Source organism: Salarias fasciatus, chromosome 13 (assembly GCF_902148845.1).
Source record: "Salarias fasciatus chromosome 13, fSalaFa1.1, whole genome shotgun sequence".
In the NCBI taxonomy this organism is placed as follows: Eukaryota; Metazoa; Chordata; class Actinopteri; order Blenniiformes; family Blenniidae; genus Salarias; species Salarias fasciatus.
The window spans coordinates 21,883,269-21,903,501 of NC_043757.1; the positions used below are offsets into that span (position 1 = coordinate 21,883,269).

Sequence of the window (20,233 nt, forward strand, 5' to 3'; positions counted from 1 at the left end):
CACACGTTAGCAAGTGAGTACAAAGTAAACAAAGCACATAAAGAGGAGGTAGGTTTTTTTCATTTAAAAATATACATAATGAATATCTGATGTTATATCACAGTCTGGGTTAAAAAAAAGGAAATAATAATGCTGGTGAATATGAAACCATATAGAGCAAAAACCATGCACATATTGTTTTGAAACTCCATTGTTATACATGACTTAAATATAAATCCTTTACAGGAAAGAATAATTCATCATCCTTGAAAATATAGAGCTGTGTAACCTCTAAGTGCTGCCATGTACTATCTCTGGGTCGCTGGGAAGGAATTACACAAGGAAAAGAGAAATATTTGCTTAAGATTATACTCGCTGCTAAAAAGGAAGTCATTAGAAGTCGCTGTAATGCTAAAGACGCAGATGAAGAATTTAGACTCACACTTAAGTTAAAATACAAGAAAGTAGATCAGATGTTTGAAGGAAAAAAGCAGATCAAAATAGATTTTTAACCACTTCTTACAACAGTTTTTTCTCCTCCTGTTAAAAACTGCAGGAAAAAAAACAAAATATGAACTTATGTGTCTACATTCATTACACAATCTAAAAACAGTCTATATTTTGTCCAATTAAGGGGAAAAATGAACAAAAAAAAAGAAAACTAAGACAGTTGTTTTGCACAGATGAAGAAGTGGTGCTGCTTCCAGCCTTTTCCCGCCGAGTGTGTTCAACTTAGGGTTCATCTGAGTTCAGGACAACATAGGAGTGGTGAAAGGACACACACCACCTTGTTCCATACGTCGTCCGTAACAAACGCCGGCCACGTTTAGAGAATTACGCCGCATAAAAAGCATCGCGCCAGGAGCAGATTCTCAATGACACAATGTACAATGAACGGGGTGGCGAAGAACAAACGAAACACACTTCAAGAGAAGAAGAAAAGAAGGCTACGCATGCAGAAAATGAACATCCAAGGTACAGAGTTAAAGGTAGAATATGGCAGGAAACAAGCGGAAGACAACTGCGTTTAGAGATAAGGGAAATGTAAATTCTCTTCCATGCATCAGTTTGGTGAAATAAAAAAAGAATATATCCGATAGTAGGCTCAGCAGAAGCTCTGCAATTTTTCTCAGGGACGGCTAATATGTGTCAAAAGCTCTAATCATGGAGATGCTTCACTTTGACTCTCAGACTTTTTAAGTAAACCAGACGATGCGCTCTGTATTTTGGCTCCCTCGGTACTTTGAAGCCTCCGTGAATACCTTTGAGTACGGCTGCTTGACAGAAACAGAATCCTCAAAAAAAACAAAGAAAAAAAAACACTCCACCAGTGTGATCTGTTTGAAGCCACAATTCTGTACAGTGTCTATTTGTAGCACAGCAAAGTGTGGAAGCTGCAATAATTCATCATCATGATGGTATAGAGCTCAGATACAGAGCTGCTTGATTCATGGCCAGCGCCATGTGACACATACCTAGATTTCCATCAGTGACTTAGAGGTGGAAACATTCCTATGGGACTGTGCAAACCAAATGACTAAATGCTGTGACAGAAGGTCAAAATACAAGCGAAGGTCTCTATTTCATTGTCGCTGCTTGTTTTTGTGTGTGTGTGTGTTTTTGGTTTTTTCGCCTTTCAGGTTAGGAAATAGGAGAAACATGCCCTTTCTAAAAGACGTTTGTTTTCCCTTTGACAGTCCTCTCACTGAGTCTTTAGCCACTAAATTTATGAAGAGGTGTAGATTACAATCAAACTACATGTTCTGATATGAATTCAACCCTTAAACAGGAGTGGAAACTTGTGATTTAAAAAAAACAGAACAGTCTAGATGTTTTCCTTATCACGTTTGCACGTGTGTAAAACACTCACTCAAATACTCTAAACTGCTTGAGTTTTATGGGTTGTATCTCTCCAGTTACACTGTTAAGTGTTTTAACTAGGGTGAAACTCATCATCTAATGTTTGGATATTTTAAACTGAAATGATCATTATGAAGCATTGCATCTTCAAACGTTAACATATAAGGTCCAACCTGGTCTACTTAGTATTTCTGATGCACCTCGTCCTTCTCCCAGCACTACAGTAGCTCATCCCGGCTATAAATGACTTTCTGTCTCACTCTGTCATCCTCTCTTTTATCCCTGCAGTCAATTGGAATTAAATGAGCTAATTATGGCCGCTCTTTCACAACATTTCAGGTGAAGACGCATCGTTTTTCCCAATACACTGTCAGCATTAATGCATGGAGAGAGGACAGGGTTGGATGGCTTCTCAAATATAAACCTGTGTTATAAACCATATAAAAACACAACATGATTTTTTTTTTTTTTTTTTTATAATTCTCAATAACATTCTATGATGAAAATATAAGTATGTACTTTGTGAACATAATGACCTGCACCACAAGCATGACGGACATGGTCATGATGTTGTATAAATGTTAATGCTTTTTGGCCAAAACTGTTCAGACCATGAAAAACTGTGAATCTTCTTCTACATTGGGCCCGTTTGAGTGTCGTGTTGCAGGCCTGTCATTTCATTTTCATTTCTGAAGCGACAGAATTTGGTTTTGCAGCAACCAACGCTGCAGATAAAAAACTCTTTCAAGCTTGCCACCGAGCTCGCGGCTGACTGCGATTCCTCTTCGGCACAACAATACTTTGAGCTGAATGTCAGCATGCTGACAGTGGAGCTGAGCTGCTGGGAACATTATTAGTTTTGCCGAGATAATGCCGTAAACTGAAGTGATGGATAGATACAAACATGGATCTGCAATTACGGACCTAACCAATACTTCAGGGACTTTATTGGCAACATTATCATAGCAAGCCAGAGGACGAAAACAAACTCAGTGGAGTTAATTCCCAAGCATTCATAAAAGCATGTACACTTTATGAAAGTCCCTGCGAGCTGTTGAGATATTTCTTTCTGGGCTGATATTGCAGACCAACTCAAACTGAAATCCCGGAGACAGACAGCCGCCGCAGCTCAAATTCAATTTTCTCGTGTTGCTAGTTTATCAGTGTTACACTTACGTGACAGTTTTACCGATCCAGCAGCGATGTCCCGGCAATGTAAGACTTCATCAAGCATGCGATGCAATTCAATGGTGCATAGAGCATAATGGAGCCATTAACTTAATGCATAGACTGACTTTAAGCATAACGCACTGGTTGCATTAAGCAGTTGAAGCGGAGATGGATTGAAAAAAAAATCTCTTTTTTGTTATGTAATATTACGCTGCAACCTGCCTGTGTGTGTTAAGATTCCCATGTTGCTCTATAACTGTTAGTGGTAAAAACACTTCTCCTGTGAAGCCATTCGGAGCCAATAAATGTTAATTGTTCTAACAGTCTCGCCTTAAACTACTTTCACTACTTCAGTACAAGTACAAACCCAATCTAAAAAAATGGGTGTTATTACACGCACACACACACACACACACACACACACACACACACACACGGAAAGATGTTTGTGTTCTATCACAGTGTGACTTTGTAGCCCAATTTAATTATCTTATTTATCAATTCTACATTTAATGCAAAAGTATTCAAAGCTTTTTTTTTTTAGTTGGTGTTGTTTTTCTGTGTTAGTTTGTTCACATAAAAAAAAACGTGGTAGTTTCTTGCTGGCTTCCAGACAGCTTGTTTTCATTCCGAAGTTCGGTTTCCAGCATTCTGCAGTTTGAAAACAACCTTCAAACATTTCCAAGTTACACCTGAAGACACTCTAGTCAGCAAAGGGCAGCGTGTGACAGGAATCCTTAAAATGTGTTGAGAGTATTTGAGCTATCGCAAGCATGTACCGATGAAGTCATTTCCACCAGTGCAGTCCATATCAGCGCAATAACATCGACTGGGCGACGGGAAAAGAAAAAAAAAAACGCACAAATCAAAACCCCCACATAAAAAATATATTTATTCTCGAGGAGGAGAGCTGGAAAGGCACATCTGGACACTGTTTCCAGCAGGTATGGGACTGTGTGTTCTGGCAACTGAAATAGGAAGAATAATAAAAGTGGGGAATTATGTGGAGGAAGGGAAACGGCAAAAAAAGAGAGGGAGTTTCACACATAATAAGTGGAAGAAAGTTATTTAAGTTTTGTTACACAGGTTTTCATCAGATTGGTAAGTATGGAGTTTCCCTTTAGGATTTACTGTGGGAATATTATAAGAAAATGAATGTCATAATCAGACAGTGTCTCCCTTACAGGCAATAAAGGGCTTCATCTCTCACAGGCCTTGTCCTGCACTAATGTAAAGACACTCAAATTAAAAAGTGAATTTGTACTTTAATGCCGTATTCATTATTTTATCCAGGAGCGATTGTGCAGAAGTGCCAAAAAAAAAAAACCTGAAACTGTCCCAACACTTTCGTCTAAAGCAGGATTAAAACACACCATAATCCAGCCTTTGATCCTTTAAATAAAATATATATATATACAGTATATATTTCTAAAATGATAAAGCCAATTCTAAGTCTTGTGTGGACAAGATACATTTTTTCTGGAATTTGTTGTGATTTGAAACAACTTTTTTTCTTAACTCTTAAATTTCATTAGGTCTGCATAACATAATTATCACATCTAACCCTATGTTTCATGAAAATTAATATGCCTTTTGTCTGATTTCTTTCTATTTTTGAACCATTTTATTGGATGTCATTCTACTTTTCCCCTGCGTCGGACCACCCTATTTCCTTCTCGTATCACAACACAACCTGAGTACAGAAGACTAAAGGAACAGGTGGAGGTGTAAGAAAACGTTTGAATGATGTGTCTGTGTTATGGCCTTGTGTGGAAAAAAAAACACTTGAAAACACTCTTTACAAAATCTACAGAGTACACAGCTGCAGAGGGTCAGAGCTCATGAGCAAGGATGAAGGCACAGATGGAAGCTCGGGTACCAACAAAGGGAAAATGAAATTTTGAGAAGCTACCCGAAAGGCATAATGAGTTTCCAGACATGATCAGACAGGTAGTGTAGGTGCGGAGGATTAGTGCCGGGGACAGGACAGTCGTTTTTAAAATGTCATTAGTAAGAAGACAAATGACTGTGTAGAACAAATACTGAAAAAAAGTCACAATTTAAGCCAAAATTGCCTTTGGACAAAGCGCTCACTGGATGAGCGGGTGAAGAGCAGGAGTGGGACTTGGCTACAGGGCTGCACAATATGGCCAGAAACCAAATGAGACTCATTATGTGCTTTGCATTATGTGCCATCATCCCCTGAAACCTCAGAAGATTGAGGTACTGAGTGAGGGTGAGGCGAGACTGCTAAAATATGGAAGAGCAATTACCGAAAGGAATAAACAGTCCAGCAGTCACTTCTTCAGCAAAAAAAACAAACAAAAAAAAGGAGTGAAAGACAAGTCCCAACATCAGAAGGAATAACGCAGAGTTCAGTCTCAACATGGCTAAGTCGTGACTCCTGAATAAAAAGTCATGAGACGGTGCCACAGCTGTGGTTCTGCATCGCTGCAGCTGTGGCACTTTCTTTTTCTTTTATACCCATGACTTATTCAATCTGTCCTCGGAGGCTTCACCTCATGCCCACGGGGCTGCCGCGGCTCAGCACTGCCATGTGTTTCAGCTTCACCTGTGTCCCACAACGCAGCCGATACAAGCTTTATTTTTTTTTTCCCAAAATGTGAGGATGGATTCTGTCAGACTGTTTTGCACTCTATCCAAACGCGAGCATACTTTGTAAAAACATTTAGCGAATCACGTCTTTACCGGTGAGATCAAAGGTAAGTCTTCTTCTGCTGCGTATCTGCTGAAAAGGTTCAGGGAGTGATACTCAGTACGATCACACAAAGTAACAAGTGAACAGGCTACAAATGGATGACTCTTTCTCAAATGATACAGAGCATTTCCACGAAGATGTATTCAATGAAGAGAGTAAAGATCATTATTTAAAAAAAAAAAGAAAGTACAGCTATTGCATCAAGATTTAGCACAAATATCTTCTCAAGTACAACAACTAGTCGAACCCTACTGGCAGACACTAAATATTGAGTAAATCTGATGAGGATCTGGATCAGGAACCATTTGTGCATTCCTAAAAAAGACAAATATTTTAAATTGCTTTTTTGGACATTAAGAAACTTAAATTAAGACTGAGAAATCGACTCCAGAAGTTTTTAAAGAGCCTGATATGATCCACTACGATGGCTTAAAAACACCTAATCTTTCTAAAGTTTCATCAAACATTGGGCGTCAAGTAATAACTAAGTCTGAGTTTAATGTGAATGTGTGTGCTACCATACTCTGTTTTTTAATAAAGAGATTCATTTTTAATTGGAAGGAGCCACCAAGGACAGCAGCTGAATGCCAAGTCAAGTTTCTTTATATTATTTCTAAGCATCATAAAACTGAATCTCACAGACTAATGACTCACTGTTTTTTGTTTTTTTCCCCACTTAATTCACACTTTATTCTAAAAAACACACCAGTTTGACCTTAATAAGTAAGGTCGAGATTGAAGGTAAATTATGAAACAGATTTAAAGAAAAAAAAAGAAAGAAAGAAGAATCATAATCTGACATATTCATCTAATTTCAGGTTGCAGAACACTGGAGAGACACAGACAATCATTCACACCTATAAAGACACCAATGAACCTAAAGCCTCGTTTATACAATAACATTTCAGGTGAAAACGCATCGTTTTGGCATTACTGTTTCAGAAATATTTTGTGTTTACACTGCAACATTGTGAAAACGATGTATGTTTCCGTGAAGACGGCAGAAACGCTGAAACGAAGTCGTGAGCAGCAACGTTACACAGGCTGGAGTCTGAATACATGCAAAGATTCCTATGAATATTTATTATAATTACCTTTATAACAGGATTTCATATATGTACAATTCGCTTGAGCCTTTATGAATCAGTGATTTCAATCTGCTGCTAAACGCTGTGAATGCCCCATGAAGCCTCACTATGTAACTAATGACTGAAACGGACAATATGAAGCAAAACTATGATGAGTACATTACCTTAGACAGGTCATCACCTGCTAAGAAATGAAGTGACAGAATTGGTTTATCGGTCCTCTAACACTCACACACACATACACATACACACACACACACACATACACATTTTGGCCATTCTCTGGTGGTGCATCCTGCCACCGCAAAGCCAAATTAAATGCACGCTGACTGAATTCCATCTAATGCTTGAATACTTATAACCATTCCTGCTCTTGTACTCACACCTGAATACATGCCGGAAGACAAACTGCAAACCCACTGAACTCTTAACAAAGTCACAGCATTCACACTGCATACAGAATGCATTCGTTATTTAATGATAAATGATGCTTGCCTCCAAGAAGTGGAGTTTTTTTTTTTTTTTTTTTTTTTTTTTTTTATGGTTTGCTTTATTTTAATGTTTTCTGTGTTTCACTAACAGAGATTGCATTGATTGTAGCCTGAGGTTTTCTACTTTCTAGATAAATGCAAGTCTGATATCAATCATTGCTTCAGTGCAAGTCTTGATTTTCATACAGAGGCAATTTAACCCAAGGCTAATTCATCTGATTCAAATTTTTAGATGAACTGAGGGCAATATTTTATCAATAGACATCTATGGCAGCTGTATACATCAAGTCGACAGTCATGCCACACCACATCATAAGGTTTATTGCACTAATCAGGGATGCAGCTTGATAAATGATATAAACATCTTTCATTTGTGAGATCTTGGCGACTTATGAGCAGGATAAAGAATTGGCTGCGCACAATTTTTGGTCACAATGTGTTTACCCACAGTGGAGCCCTGTCTTTTTCCCAGTGTCAGCTGGGATAAGCTCCAACCTCCATCTGACCCCCCTATGAAGGATTAAGGGGGCTTAACTAATGGCTGGATGGATATATTCATAAAACAAGACCTTTGTGCGGGCTCTAAGGTCACCACTATCTCCCCCGCCAAAAGTAAATGGCAGAAATATCAAGTCTTCATGCTACAAAGTCATTACGTATAATTTCACATCAACCAACCAAACTTCCTCCAGTTGTAGATTGAACACTCCTGCTGATTGGAGCTGCCTGTCACCCGCCTCATGTCACACATATTTATCTCCAGCGTCATCTCAAGGGCGTAATTTCAAACGAAAACACTTGTTTCAATCAAACCACATGTGCTGCATTTCCCAGGCTCTCTTCCTTGGGTTCCTCATCACATTACACAATATTACACGTCCCATTTATTATTGTAAGGCAAAGTATTGGAACTATCTGTACTTTGGTATTGTGCTTGTTGTTGTTGTCAGACGATAAGCGGTATTATTTTTATTAATACTCTTGTTTGTTTTCTTCTTGTCATGCGTGTTATTTGGTTTCCACAGGTAATAACTTACAGATGATTTGCGAACCGTGGAGGACCGCTACCCTACATGGGCCTTCCCAGTATGCTAATAACGATTTTCCTGGAATGTGCATCCAAATTAAGTTCTGATTCAACAAGGTTTTCACAGAAGCACTCGCAATATGTGTGGTCTTCTGACGATCCACGAAGGAGACACCATTTAAATGTTGATTGTGTTATTTTCTTGGAGGAATGAAAGTGTAAATCCTTTTTAGTATCTGCTTAATAAAGCAACAGTGCGTTGATGCCGCTACATCAAGAGAATTTGCTCAGTTTTTGTCACACATGCTGCCCCAAAAAACAGCTGTCACTCAAGCCCCGCTCAAGCACGAAATTTGTACAAATGCACATCTGAAAACAGTCCACAGCTGGGATAAGGAGTTGGAGCACATCGAGAGCTGAGCTACGGCATTTTTTACATCTGGCCTTTTTGTGGGATTTGTTGAGTTTCATTAAAAAAAGAACCACTGAGAGCCTCATTAGAAAAAAAAATAAAGAAACATGAGTGAATAGGTCTGAATAAGCTCAATTAGCTGATTGATTTGTCATTGAAGACAGATTTGATGTAGCTGGACATGTCAAACAAAATGTCATGAAGAAGAAACATCTATTCAAACACCGAAAGTGTTTAACTACTGATCTTTTCCCATTTTCATTTCTTTTTCACACACGGAAGCATTTCCTTTGGATTCGAATCTAATTTGAGGCTACTTCGGTTAAACAAAAAACGCAGATCTTGTGAAATAAAGAAAGACTTAATTAAGATTTTTTTTTTCTTTTCCATTTGAAATGTTATCCAATTTAAGGCCGAAGTTCAGGCGAGTCAATCGATGTGTTAGAGAGGAATCGGGCCCAAACAATCCATCCACATCGAACATTCGTTCCTCAAAGGCAAAGACAATGATAAAAGCCGACATCGGATAATGTGTTCTGTTTAAGAGGACTCAGCTGAAAACGTATAACATGAGCATTAGCAAGTGGCTCGGAGGTACAGACCGTTGACAGGGGGGAGAAAGATGGCGTCATTTGTCTTCACTCACCAAAAGGTTTGGGGAGGTGAAGTGTCTGGAGGTCACCTTTCAGCGGAGGGCCTTTTGGTTGTCATGCTGTCTACTGGGGGTGCGCGATTATCCTCCTCCAGCCGGATCATCATGGCGTCTGCGAGGCAGACAGGGAGCAAAAGGGCAGTGGGAGAAGGAGAGGAAAGGAGAGAATGTGTTAAAAAGGATGTGTCCAAATTAGGAAGTGGAATATCTATAGCACATGGGCCTTTTTATCACTTTGAAATGGAAGTCAAACGTCTACAGGTGGGAAAGAAAAGACTACAACACTTCGTCACTGCAGCAACTTAAAGCCAAAAAAGACGAGCCTTTCTTCCTAGAAGCAATACATTTTGCCCTTCAAAGTAAAGCCCAAGGCCAAAGGCCCTTACTAATCACCTGAATGGTGTAGCGCTCATCCATGCGAGAGCCAAAAAGCTCAGGCTGCCGTGGGTAACAAACCTTCACATCTGCTGCAGAGTGAGAATCTCACTTTATGTTTTAATCAAGGATCTGCTAAAGCTATGTAGCTACCATTCCCCACTGGATATCATCTGTCAAAGGGAAGAATGGCATGTCTTCATGTCTAGGGAAGTGTTCATGCCTTATATAGTCCTGGTCGAGTAGCGTTGCCTGCCGCACATAGCTTTATCTAGCCGGGGGCTAAGGAAGCAGACCTTCTGAGAGCTCATTAAAACAGTCTTCAAGTCTTAAGAGACAAATATGAATGTACTACAAAAGAATGGCCTTGCCATTAAAAATAATCAAACGTAATGGAGCACATCCCAAAATGAAGAAAATAAAATCAAATAAAAGTGGGAACAATAGCCGGCTGGGATGAATACATGACAATACCTGACAGTGAGTAGAAGACGGTAGCATTCGACGGTTCAAAGACAGCTCGCCATGTATAGCGTAACAAATGAGGTGCGTACTGCTCTACTTTTCCTAGGTGAAATACAAATTATATCTCAAAGGTCAAGTGAGGTAGCGCTTCTTTTCTAATAGGAAGCTGCGTGACATTTCCGTGCAAGGGGGAATCTCTTTGCTGTGACTTTTTTTTTATTTTTAGTAATGCTGACATTTTCACTGGTTACACGAAGACTAAAAACGAAATCGCATAAATACCAGCACCAGTTTTTAAAGCTAATTGTAAAAGGTGTAGTGAAAAGATACTTCACGCAAATACCACCGATCACGCTTAGCCTTTGCGCTCCACAATTCAGCTGAATCTGCAAGAGGCTTTTTCAAGAAGACGAGCCAATTACCATTTTCAAACTTCCACTTTAACGGGGTTTGATCTGAGTCAGTTTGCACGAAATGCTCGATGAATAAGGTGGATTTTACTAGAAAATATTAAACGGTAATTATCCCGAGAGAATGTGAATGTACAATAGCTCATCCCCAATCTGCACCAGCAGTGTCACACAGTACATGTGAGGGGCAAGCCTTTCAAGTAACAGAAGAAAAGGTCAAGTAATTATATAAGATCCAGTTCAGTCTCACTGTGGATTATTCTGAAGGAGGAGACTGTGTGGCGCTCATTTCCAAAGTGAATCTGTCGGAAATATGAAAGAAAAAAGGAAAAAAAAAAAAAAAAAAACACATGTTCAATCAGAGCAGTTACTTCATTTCCAAGAAGACGCCTTCAGCTGTGCGAGAGGTAGGCGGGCAAATGACAAAACATGCTGCAGCTCCCGTCAGGAAAAGTCAAATTAGAGGTGATTGTGAGCTGGAAGGCAGGAACACGTCTAAACTAATCTGCATTTTGGAATTTTGAGGAGGAAATTTCAACTGTTTTGTTCCAGATAATTATAAATTAATCAGTGTGTGCAAACTGGCTTCCTTCAGTGTTGGGTATTTATTAAAAAGCTTTAAAAAAAAAAAGAAAAAAAAAAGGAGAGCTATCTGTGCTGGTATTCGAGCAATTGTAAGCTTTACCATTATGTGAACTGGCAAATCGCAGCATAATGATGCATCTCAGGAGATAGGGTGATTTAATGGGAAACTAATCGACTGGGCAGTATAACAAGCCAGCAAGCATTTAAATACTGAAAAAAAAAAAACTAGTATCAGACTAGTATCAGAGCAGCATTGATGCATTGCTAACCAGCAGCTGATGGTGTCACACATTATCTCTATATATGCATCACATATATGTGGCTAAATGATTTTAGCCAAGCAAACCAAGCCACCAAGCTACATTCTTTGTCGGTTGTCAGTTTGCTTGTTTAGCTGCATCTTATCTACAAAGTTGCTGGGTGCATTAAACTCCATAAAAGCAATGAGGAAATCAGCTTGGAGCAAGGACTTCCGTCACAACTAGGCTAAATAGGAGCTTAGCCTAGTTATGACTCTGTATGCATTACGCAACAGTAAAACTTGTTGGCGCCAAGTGAGAAGAACCACCTGTGTAATTAGGGAGGCACATAGCGTATGAGTCTACATCCTCTTTAAGTCAACAGAGGAGACTGACAGTTGCAGCACAGGAGCACCGTGGCATGCACTGAAGGCAATGACTCCAACATGATGGACTGGATTGTGCAGATTAAACATAAACCAATGTGGATCTCATGACACTTCCACTCGCCGCCTCACATTTCTCTTCCTTCTAAATGGAGGCTCTTATCTCAGCCAGCACCGGCCCAATATAAACCTACTGGCAAAGCCATTTAAATTTATTGGCCGAAAAACCCGACTGTCCGTGCAACCTCGCGAGTGCAGAAAAGCGAGAACAAATATACAGATGTAAGAAAAACTGCCTTTGATAAATCAGTTTTAGGATTCATTCGGGAGTTGTGAGTTCTACTGGGGCAGAATGAACAAGGCGACACAAATGTTGCTGAAAGATAGAGTTGAAAACAAACAGCCTGCTTCTGATATTAACTGTCGAGAGAAATCTTAACCTTATTTCATCCCTACATGTTAATCCCACAAATGACTCAGTATCTAAGCACTTTCTTGTAACGGCTTTGCAAAAGTCTCGAAAACTCAGTCAACATCTTACAAATGGATTTTTTTTTATTATTATTATTTTCTTGATGAAGTGATAGTGCGGAGGAGTGCATATTGACTCCAGCTGTAACATCACATACAGGAATGTGTAGGAGCGAGACAGGTTGAGTGTGTGTCAGAGAGAAAAGGAAGACAAACACCCAGACACAAGCCGAGCGACGGACAGAAACCCACATTAAGAGTGTGTTTCTTATGCTTGAACTGCAGTTGAGATTCAGCCAAGGTCATCCTCTTACTTATGACATACATGGAGCCAGACGGAGCCTCTTACTTGGACGCTCTCCATCTGCTCCAACTGATAAGGCCGGCTACTTCATGAGGAGCGCACAGACACCGCCGCTTTGTTTTGTGGGTGATGGAGTGTGATTAAACAGGCAAGATTCTCTCGGTTCACACAAACAAAGCCGGTTTTCTCATTCTAACCTTCAACATGTAGTGTAGACAAGTCGTGTCATACGGCTAACGGAGAGCAGGAATAAAAACAGCCTTTCAAGTTTAAACTTTTCAATATTAGCTTGTGATGATTGGATTAAAAGTGACATACTGAGGTAAAAGTGACCAGCAGGCTAATGTTCAAATCCCTCCCTGAAGAAAGGACCAAGAGTGCATCTTTGCTTCTTGTTTTTAATCCTTCAAGACATTTAAAGAGGAACATGTAATTAGTTTGAAGTGCAATGATAAGGCCAGAGAGGAATATTACTGGTTATTTGGACATTAAAGGTCTGCGACTGGACAGTTAGTTATGTAGTTATTTTTACAGTTAGTTATAGCGCAAAGAGAGAGCAATTAGATTACATGAAGGTTAAAAAAATCCAACAATGACCATTCATGAAATGTATAAATCAATAAATAGGGTCAAACAATTAAACAACAGGTGTCGGAAGAAAACAGAAAGACATCTATACTGACAGTAAGCTTTGTTGTTCTGTCCTACATGTATTCACACACACCCAGCCAGACTAGATAGTAGATTGTCCAGACGAACTGACTTTTTGGACATTTAAAGCTCAGCAAGTGTATGTTGGTGCATCACTTGGAGAAGCGGAGTGAGGGAATATGAGGCAGCAGAGTCAGAGGTGGAGGGTTTTGGGGATGCATATGTCTGCCTTGGCTACTTCCACATTAAAATTTATGAGAGCAAAAAAAAAAAAAAAAAAAAAAATCTTTCCAGCCCATCAGTGAGGACAGTGGGCTTTTCTGTAAGCCTTCTGTTTTGCTGTTTTTTTTGAAAACCACATGAATGCTACAAAAGGTTGGTAAAGACCAGTGACTGTTAGCGCAGGAAAAAATATTGGTGATAAATACTGAATGGGCTCCACATTACTGTTTGAAGAGATGAGAGAGGCTCGTGACAGTCTTAAATACAAGCCAGGTGGCATCACGAAGACAACATAACTGCAATACAGTAATGAAAACTCATTTTGACTATATGGGAATGGCAGTTTATTTCACACATTATTACGCGCTCAAAAATGGGCCATCAAAGAAACTGTGTTTTCGTGCTTCATAATAAACAGAAACAAGGTTTTGAGATCAATAAATCGCCGCGACCTGACCAGAGGCACAATGTTTTTCTTCATTAAACTTTCACGCTGCTATAATGAGTGAATTTGTGAGCCATCTGCCGAAACACCGTTGTTTTCTTACACACACAGTGGCCTCGTGAAGGATGATATCCAACTTCAAACAAATGGTCGAAATCCCAGCATGCCCCTGTGGCTCGGAGAGGTTCACGGACTGATCACCATAGCTGCAGCTGACGATCTGAACATGCGAAGCTTCCTGTTAAATGAGCCCTGGCCCATGGAGGTGCACCAATTGGCAGGATATGAGAGCAAATTGATTGGGAAACAGATGGAAGAGAAGCAGCCACTATAAAACCCGCGAGGCTGTAAAAGAAGGAGCGAGACGAGCGGTAAAGATGAAAACGGTACAGACAGGCCGAAAGCAGACAGCATGAAATAAAGGCCAGATAAAACTATGGCATATGAGAGGAAAATAAAGAAGTTTTCCATAAATCCAACAGACCCAGAAGAGACGTCTATATTTGTCACTTCAACAGCAAAAGCACAAAATCTGATGGGCCCTATTTGTTTTTCTGTCAGCGACACACTGGAACACGACTCAGTTTTACAGCGTCAGCCTCAAGATGTTTTCAATATTGAGCGTTCTTTGCAACACTGTTTAATAGCTGTGTATACTTATGTAATACTTCGAAGAAACAAGACGCGAGAGAAAAACAGAGAGGCCTTGAAAATGTGCCAAGGCGCGGCGTTCTCACCCGCTCACATTTGTTAAAAGTCATCCCTCTCAAGACGTCCGCACAGAGACAATATCTCTGCAGTGACAGCCCGTTTCGGGACAGCTTTCACATTTATTCATCCTTTGTTTTCTAATATGTCAGTGTTGTGATGACAGACTGGGTCTTTGTGACCTTCAAAAATAAATAAATAAACAAATAAATCCAACAATGTATGAACAGTCGAGCTCTTCAAAGGTATATCTCCAGATCCAGAAATAGACACGGGGGTCATCCTACGACCAAAACTGAAAAGGACCCGGCTACACAATCTTGATTTGACGGATCTCTGAACAAGTTCACTCGGAAAGGAGAAATCAAAGTCATTCTGTTGTCAGCGGCTAATTATTATCAGCATTATGATCACATTCTAATTGTAGCGTGAGGTTCCCATCTGTGTAAAGCAATGGTTGGTATTTACTTTTCTAATGAGGATCAGGAGTGGAGATACACGTTGAGAACTATTTGCCCTACAAGGCATGTTGAAAAGCAGCATACACACAGGTTCCTCTTTTTTCCCAGTCAACGGACTACAAATGTTAGAAAAGTTCAGATGTGAGACACTACATGTTTTGTTCTACAAGTTTCTTGGACTTTTCTCTTGGATTTGTGTCTGGAATTTGAGCAGACGCCTCACTGAAGGGATACATTAGTTTACATGAAACAAAGTTCTTCTGAAGTATTTGCTGGACTAATCGGAGCCACTACACTGAAAAACCAGTCAGACGCAGAAACCTTTGTCATGATTCATTGCCGCGTTAATGAATCTTCTGGTCTCAACTGGGGAGGACAAACACACTCGGGGAAAACGCTCACTCGCGCTCTTACTCCTGTTTATCTAGCCGACTTCAATCAGTGGAAGTCGGCGGATAACAATCTTTCCTGTATGGCCGGATATGAAAGCTTCGCATAAATCTCTATATACAGTATGAAGGTAAAGCGGCGCTCCCAAAATATATCCCACTTCACTCCCTGAGTGCACCAGAAGACAGCAACAAATAATGGGAAGCAGCATCTGCTCTGTCCATGTGAGACGCACAGCTTTTACTCCACATGGCACTCTGTCAGTTAGTAAGAACGGGAAAAACTGCAAATAACTTCAGGAGTACGCCACTCCTCTCCTAAATTAACTTCTAGTCTCTCTACTACAGGGCGGTGCATCGCTCAATTTAGATGACTGCTGCTATTAACAACCTATTGATCCTGCTGAAGGAGTCAGAGTCTGATAATGACAGGTCTGAGCCGAGCCGAGCCAAATCACAGTCGAACGCATTCATGCAAAGTGCTTTAAATAAACAGGTCGTTTGCAAAGTGAAAAGTGCATGAGTCATCAGTGAAAGGAAGAGACTCGCGTGGGCTGTGAGCGGTTATCTGCCCGGAGTGTGAATTAAAAATCGGAGCGCGGTCTCCACATCATTAACCCTTCAGAGCCACGCTGACCTTAGATGTTCATTTGATCTCATCATGTTTTGGTGAGTGTGAAAGCGGGTCGACATGGAGGGGGGTGGGGGGGGGGCTTGCAGCTTTGATGTAGAAATGCAAAATTTCTTTTATCTCTCCTGGAGCGTTTGAGACCAGACCGTCCGTCCGAAAAACTCAATTAGAGACACGCCGAATGTGAGCCGACATCATAAGAGGCACAGAGGTACAAACCGCACAGGGGAAAGGAGGAAAAATAATAAATGCAACTATTAAGACAAATGGGGCCACAAACCGAGCAACACAAACAAGAGGGCAGGATTCTTAAAATCTTCTCTACTTAACCACAAGGGAGGGATCATGACAGAGAGAGGGGAAAAAAAACCCACCATTGCATCAGCTCGATTTCTGATGGCAAAATGACTAAAGAGCAGCTAAATTTAGGCCTGCGAGTGGCTCTGGATGTGTGACATCCAACTACTGCTCTCATCAGGCTACACTGGTGATGGAAGTTGTGTAATTATAGGAATATTGTTTTATCTTTAAACATTTGTTCCCAATTTCGAAAATGCTTCCTGTTTACTTTATACTATCTGAAGCATTTTCATTTACTGATTACTTGAAGATTTTAATAAGCGATTGGGCATGTCAAACAAGGGGCATGGGCCAGAACCGGCCTGCGAGAGACTCCAATCAGGCCCATCGATCCACCAAACAAATCATAAAAGTTTCAAAGAAAAGATTTATCAGCACATTTCTTAACACTGAGATCTGAGCTGAAAGATCGGCATGAAAGCGAGCTAGCTTGCTGCTCAAAGCAATGTTGCAAGGTTGACTTTGTAAAAACGTGCATAATGTAACAGGTATAGGGGAAGTTTTAAAGACATTCAGTTGTATTTGCATCAGAAGGTATTAAAATTGGCTTTATGTTGTGACTTTAGTAATTTTCTCCAGTAATTGTTGTTTTTGCAAAAATATAGACATTTCATTCACATATACTCTGTGCCACAAAGCATTAAAGTTTGTATTTAAATGCTATTATGGCTAATTCTTTTAATGGTCTGACCCACTAAAGTAAACCTGTTAGATACCTCAGAACTATTGGATTAAAAAAGTGTTCGAAACAAGGGAGTAGAGGTGAGACTAGCCTAAAACACAAAATCAAAAAGTAAAACTGTTCCCAGATGACAATCATCCCTTTAAGGTATACTTTAAGGTGTATTAATGACCTTTTAATTTCAAGTTTGATCGGATTTGGGTATGACAACAAAAAAGACACTCCAATAATGTTGAGCATAATCTTCAGTGGATAAATAAATTCAGCTTGCTTGGCAAATGAAGTGTATCCTGTGTGCACAGAGTGAAATTCCTCAGCCCATTAAACCAGTCATCATCACAAATGCCACAAAGTAGCATAAAAGAATTTGAAATCCCAAAAGCTCAAAGCTCTTAGTGTGTTCATTCAGCCAGAAATGTGTGGGTTGTTGCTACCTCCCTTATGGAGAGCACCGTACCTCTGGAAATGAGGTGGGAAGAGAAGAGGGGAGAGCGGAGAGAGGGACAACGATGGGAGGGATGGCAGGAAGAGGAGACGAGTGCATGGCCAATTCTTATGCATCTATTTTCTGTGAACGGGACAGGCAGACCCCACTGCATTCTTTGATGACACCGAAAAGATGCACTGCGGCTTAGGTGAGGAGGGAGGAATGAGGGGAGAAGAAGAAGAAGCAGAGGCACGGCTTTTCACACGAAACCGTTTCATCTGGCTTCAGCCATCGGTCATCAGAAATGGGAGAACTCTGACTCTCAAACACGCCACTTCGTTCCAATCCTATTTAGCTCAGGCCTGTCTGAGAAAGGGGGGATATATTACAGTGTCCCGTAAGGCGCAGAAAGAATTATTCGTGCAGAAAAGAATTTAACTGCATGGCCGTAGCGCCAGTACCAACAAAAGGATCTCCATGGTTTTCAAATACAGATGACTCTTTGTCAGGCACGAGCTATTTCTAACCTTCCCATTGCAGGACCACTCAGAGTCATGAAACACTTCCCTTGAAGGCTGTTAAGAAAAGAGCTAAGAATATAGGCAAAGGGTCAGCGCTAACAACATCGAGAGGACAAACATGATTAAATTCATCCCCATTGGTCTCTTAAATCCGAGCTCGCTGCAGAAGCACCACATAAACAAACACGCATATGAGACAAAGTCTTTTCTCACACATCAGTAAGACTCACTGGGTGATTTTTTTTAATATATTTGGATCTAATTAAACATGCATAAAGCCGAGAAGTGTTTATGTTTTCAGGGAATCACTTCAGAGAGAATCCAGTGTTTACCAGTGCGATGAAACACTCAGAAATTACGGGAACAACATCTATGGAGACATTTGTTTGCATTTTCACAAGTTATTTGTCCAGTTTGACCTTCTAATGCTACACAAACAGAAAAGCATAAACAGTGGGGACCCGACTCCAAGAGGAGTGGAGCTGACTCAAAATCAATAAAAAAAAAAATTAAAAAAAAATGCATCGAACGATGCAACGGACAACTTCCTGTTTCTTCCTAAAGTCAAAATATTACATGAAAAATGCTAACTCAAAGAGGGATTCCACTGTAAAGAGTTATTCAAATTACACTGATTAAGAAACACCTCAAACATTTAACACATATCCAGTGGAGACATGTTTTTTTTGGGAGCACCCGTTCTCCGCTTTCTCGTAACTTCCTCACAGAAAACACATCTCCCTCAGAAAAACATGAGGCTGCAGTGCAAGCAACATTAACTTTTACGATACGCTCAGTGGAACCCACATACTCAATTTAAAACATCAGCGGCGAGCTGGAAGGATATGTTTTGTGCTAAACAACATTACGAAGCAAGTCTTTCGACCGATGACGTGTTTTCATTTCTGTACCGAGATGCCAGTAACTTTATCAGCGCAGCTCAATGAAATGAAGGAGATGCTCAGATAAATGGTAAGGCTGCCACCAGAAATTCACTCTGATCTCAAAAATAAGTTATTTCAAACAAATCACTCAAAACAAAGTTTGCGTAATCAGAAATAAGTTACGAGCAAAGCCTTTGTTTGAATAGAATGTGCCTTACATAACTGTGATTTCCCAAAATCGAGTATTCTAAATGTATTAATTCTAAAAAGTGAGTGTTTCTGAAGAGACTGAAATCCTGATGTTGAAGCGACAGGAGGTAAGAAAGAGACACGACTCCCCGAGTACCTGAAATCAACCATCCAAAGCAGGGGAAGGTAAAAAAGAGAGGAAAAGAAAAGAGTCCAGGCAGGGTGAAGGGTGGGAGAGCAAAGGACGGGAGGAAGCACTCAGGATGTGGAGGTCTTCACAGCGACTGACCGGAAAGGATGGGATTAAGAACCACTGCATTACAGGGACGGTTCATGTTGGATAGTCTGGTAGGAGAGCGGGAGAGACGACATTACGACGTGTTGGTTATGGCTGCACATTTAGTGAGAAGGAAGCTGTGGATTGGACTGTGACCGGCGAGGAGCTTCATGGATGCATGAGGGGAGGGTGTGCAGGCGATTGGTGGGAGTGAGGAGGATACAGGAGGCCAAGAGTGCTCGAAAATAATTCGCTGTGGCAATTTCTAAGAGGAAAATGCCAGAAGGAGACTTTCATTACATCCGACTATTTCAGTCATGTGAAAAAAAGACAAAAGATACTAACGCCGCCATCTCAGCGTGAATACAGTGGGTTTAGTTAAAAGATACATGAATAGAAATGTACTAATGTCTTTCATCTAGCAAAATACTTCATTTTTGAGTATTTCACTAATTTCCAATATATTTAATTATCTTAATGAAATATTTCACACTTACAGATGTATTGATATGATGAGGTCATAATGTATATTATGAGTAATTTAATTCTTTAGATCAGTTGAATCAATAATAAGGAGTTAAAAGGACTTCTTTCTGACAGTCTGGAGACCTTATGTAACACAAGGTGTTGTTTTCCTTCTTCGTTTTTATCCTTTTCAACCTCAAAGAAATATGTCAGACTGCTGAACGGCCCCAAAGCTGCTCTAAATCCTCCAACACAGCCTAAGAAAATTGTTCTTTTGGTTTATTTGTT

At 40.2% G+C, this 20,233-nt stretch overlaps 1 protein-coding gene across 3 annotated transcripts in view; it reads right to left on the bottom strand.

Annotated features, from left to right (window-relative positions):
- chrm3a (cholinergic receptor, muscarinic 3a) overlaps window positions 1–20,233 on the bottom strand; it is an 80,232-nt gene that overhangs the window by 43,283 nt on the left and 16,716 nt on the right. For 2 of the 3 annotated variants that reach the window (XM_030106389.1, XM_030106390.1), the window contains exon 2: window positions 9,393–9,510. The exons of the other annotated variant lie outside the window; for it this stretch is intronic. The gene's annotated coding sequence lies outside the window, so the exon portion shown is untranslated. The remainder of the gene's footprint in view (window positions 1–9,392; window positions 9,511–20,233) is intronic. 3 annotated transcript variants of the gene reach the window in all.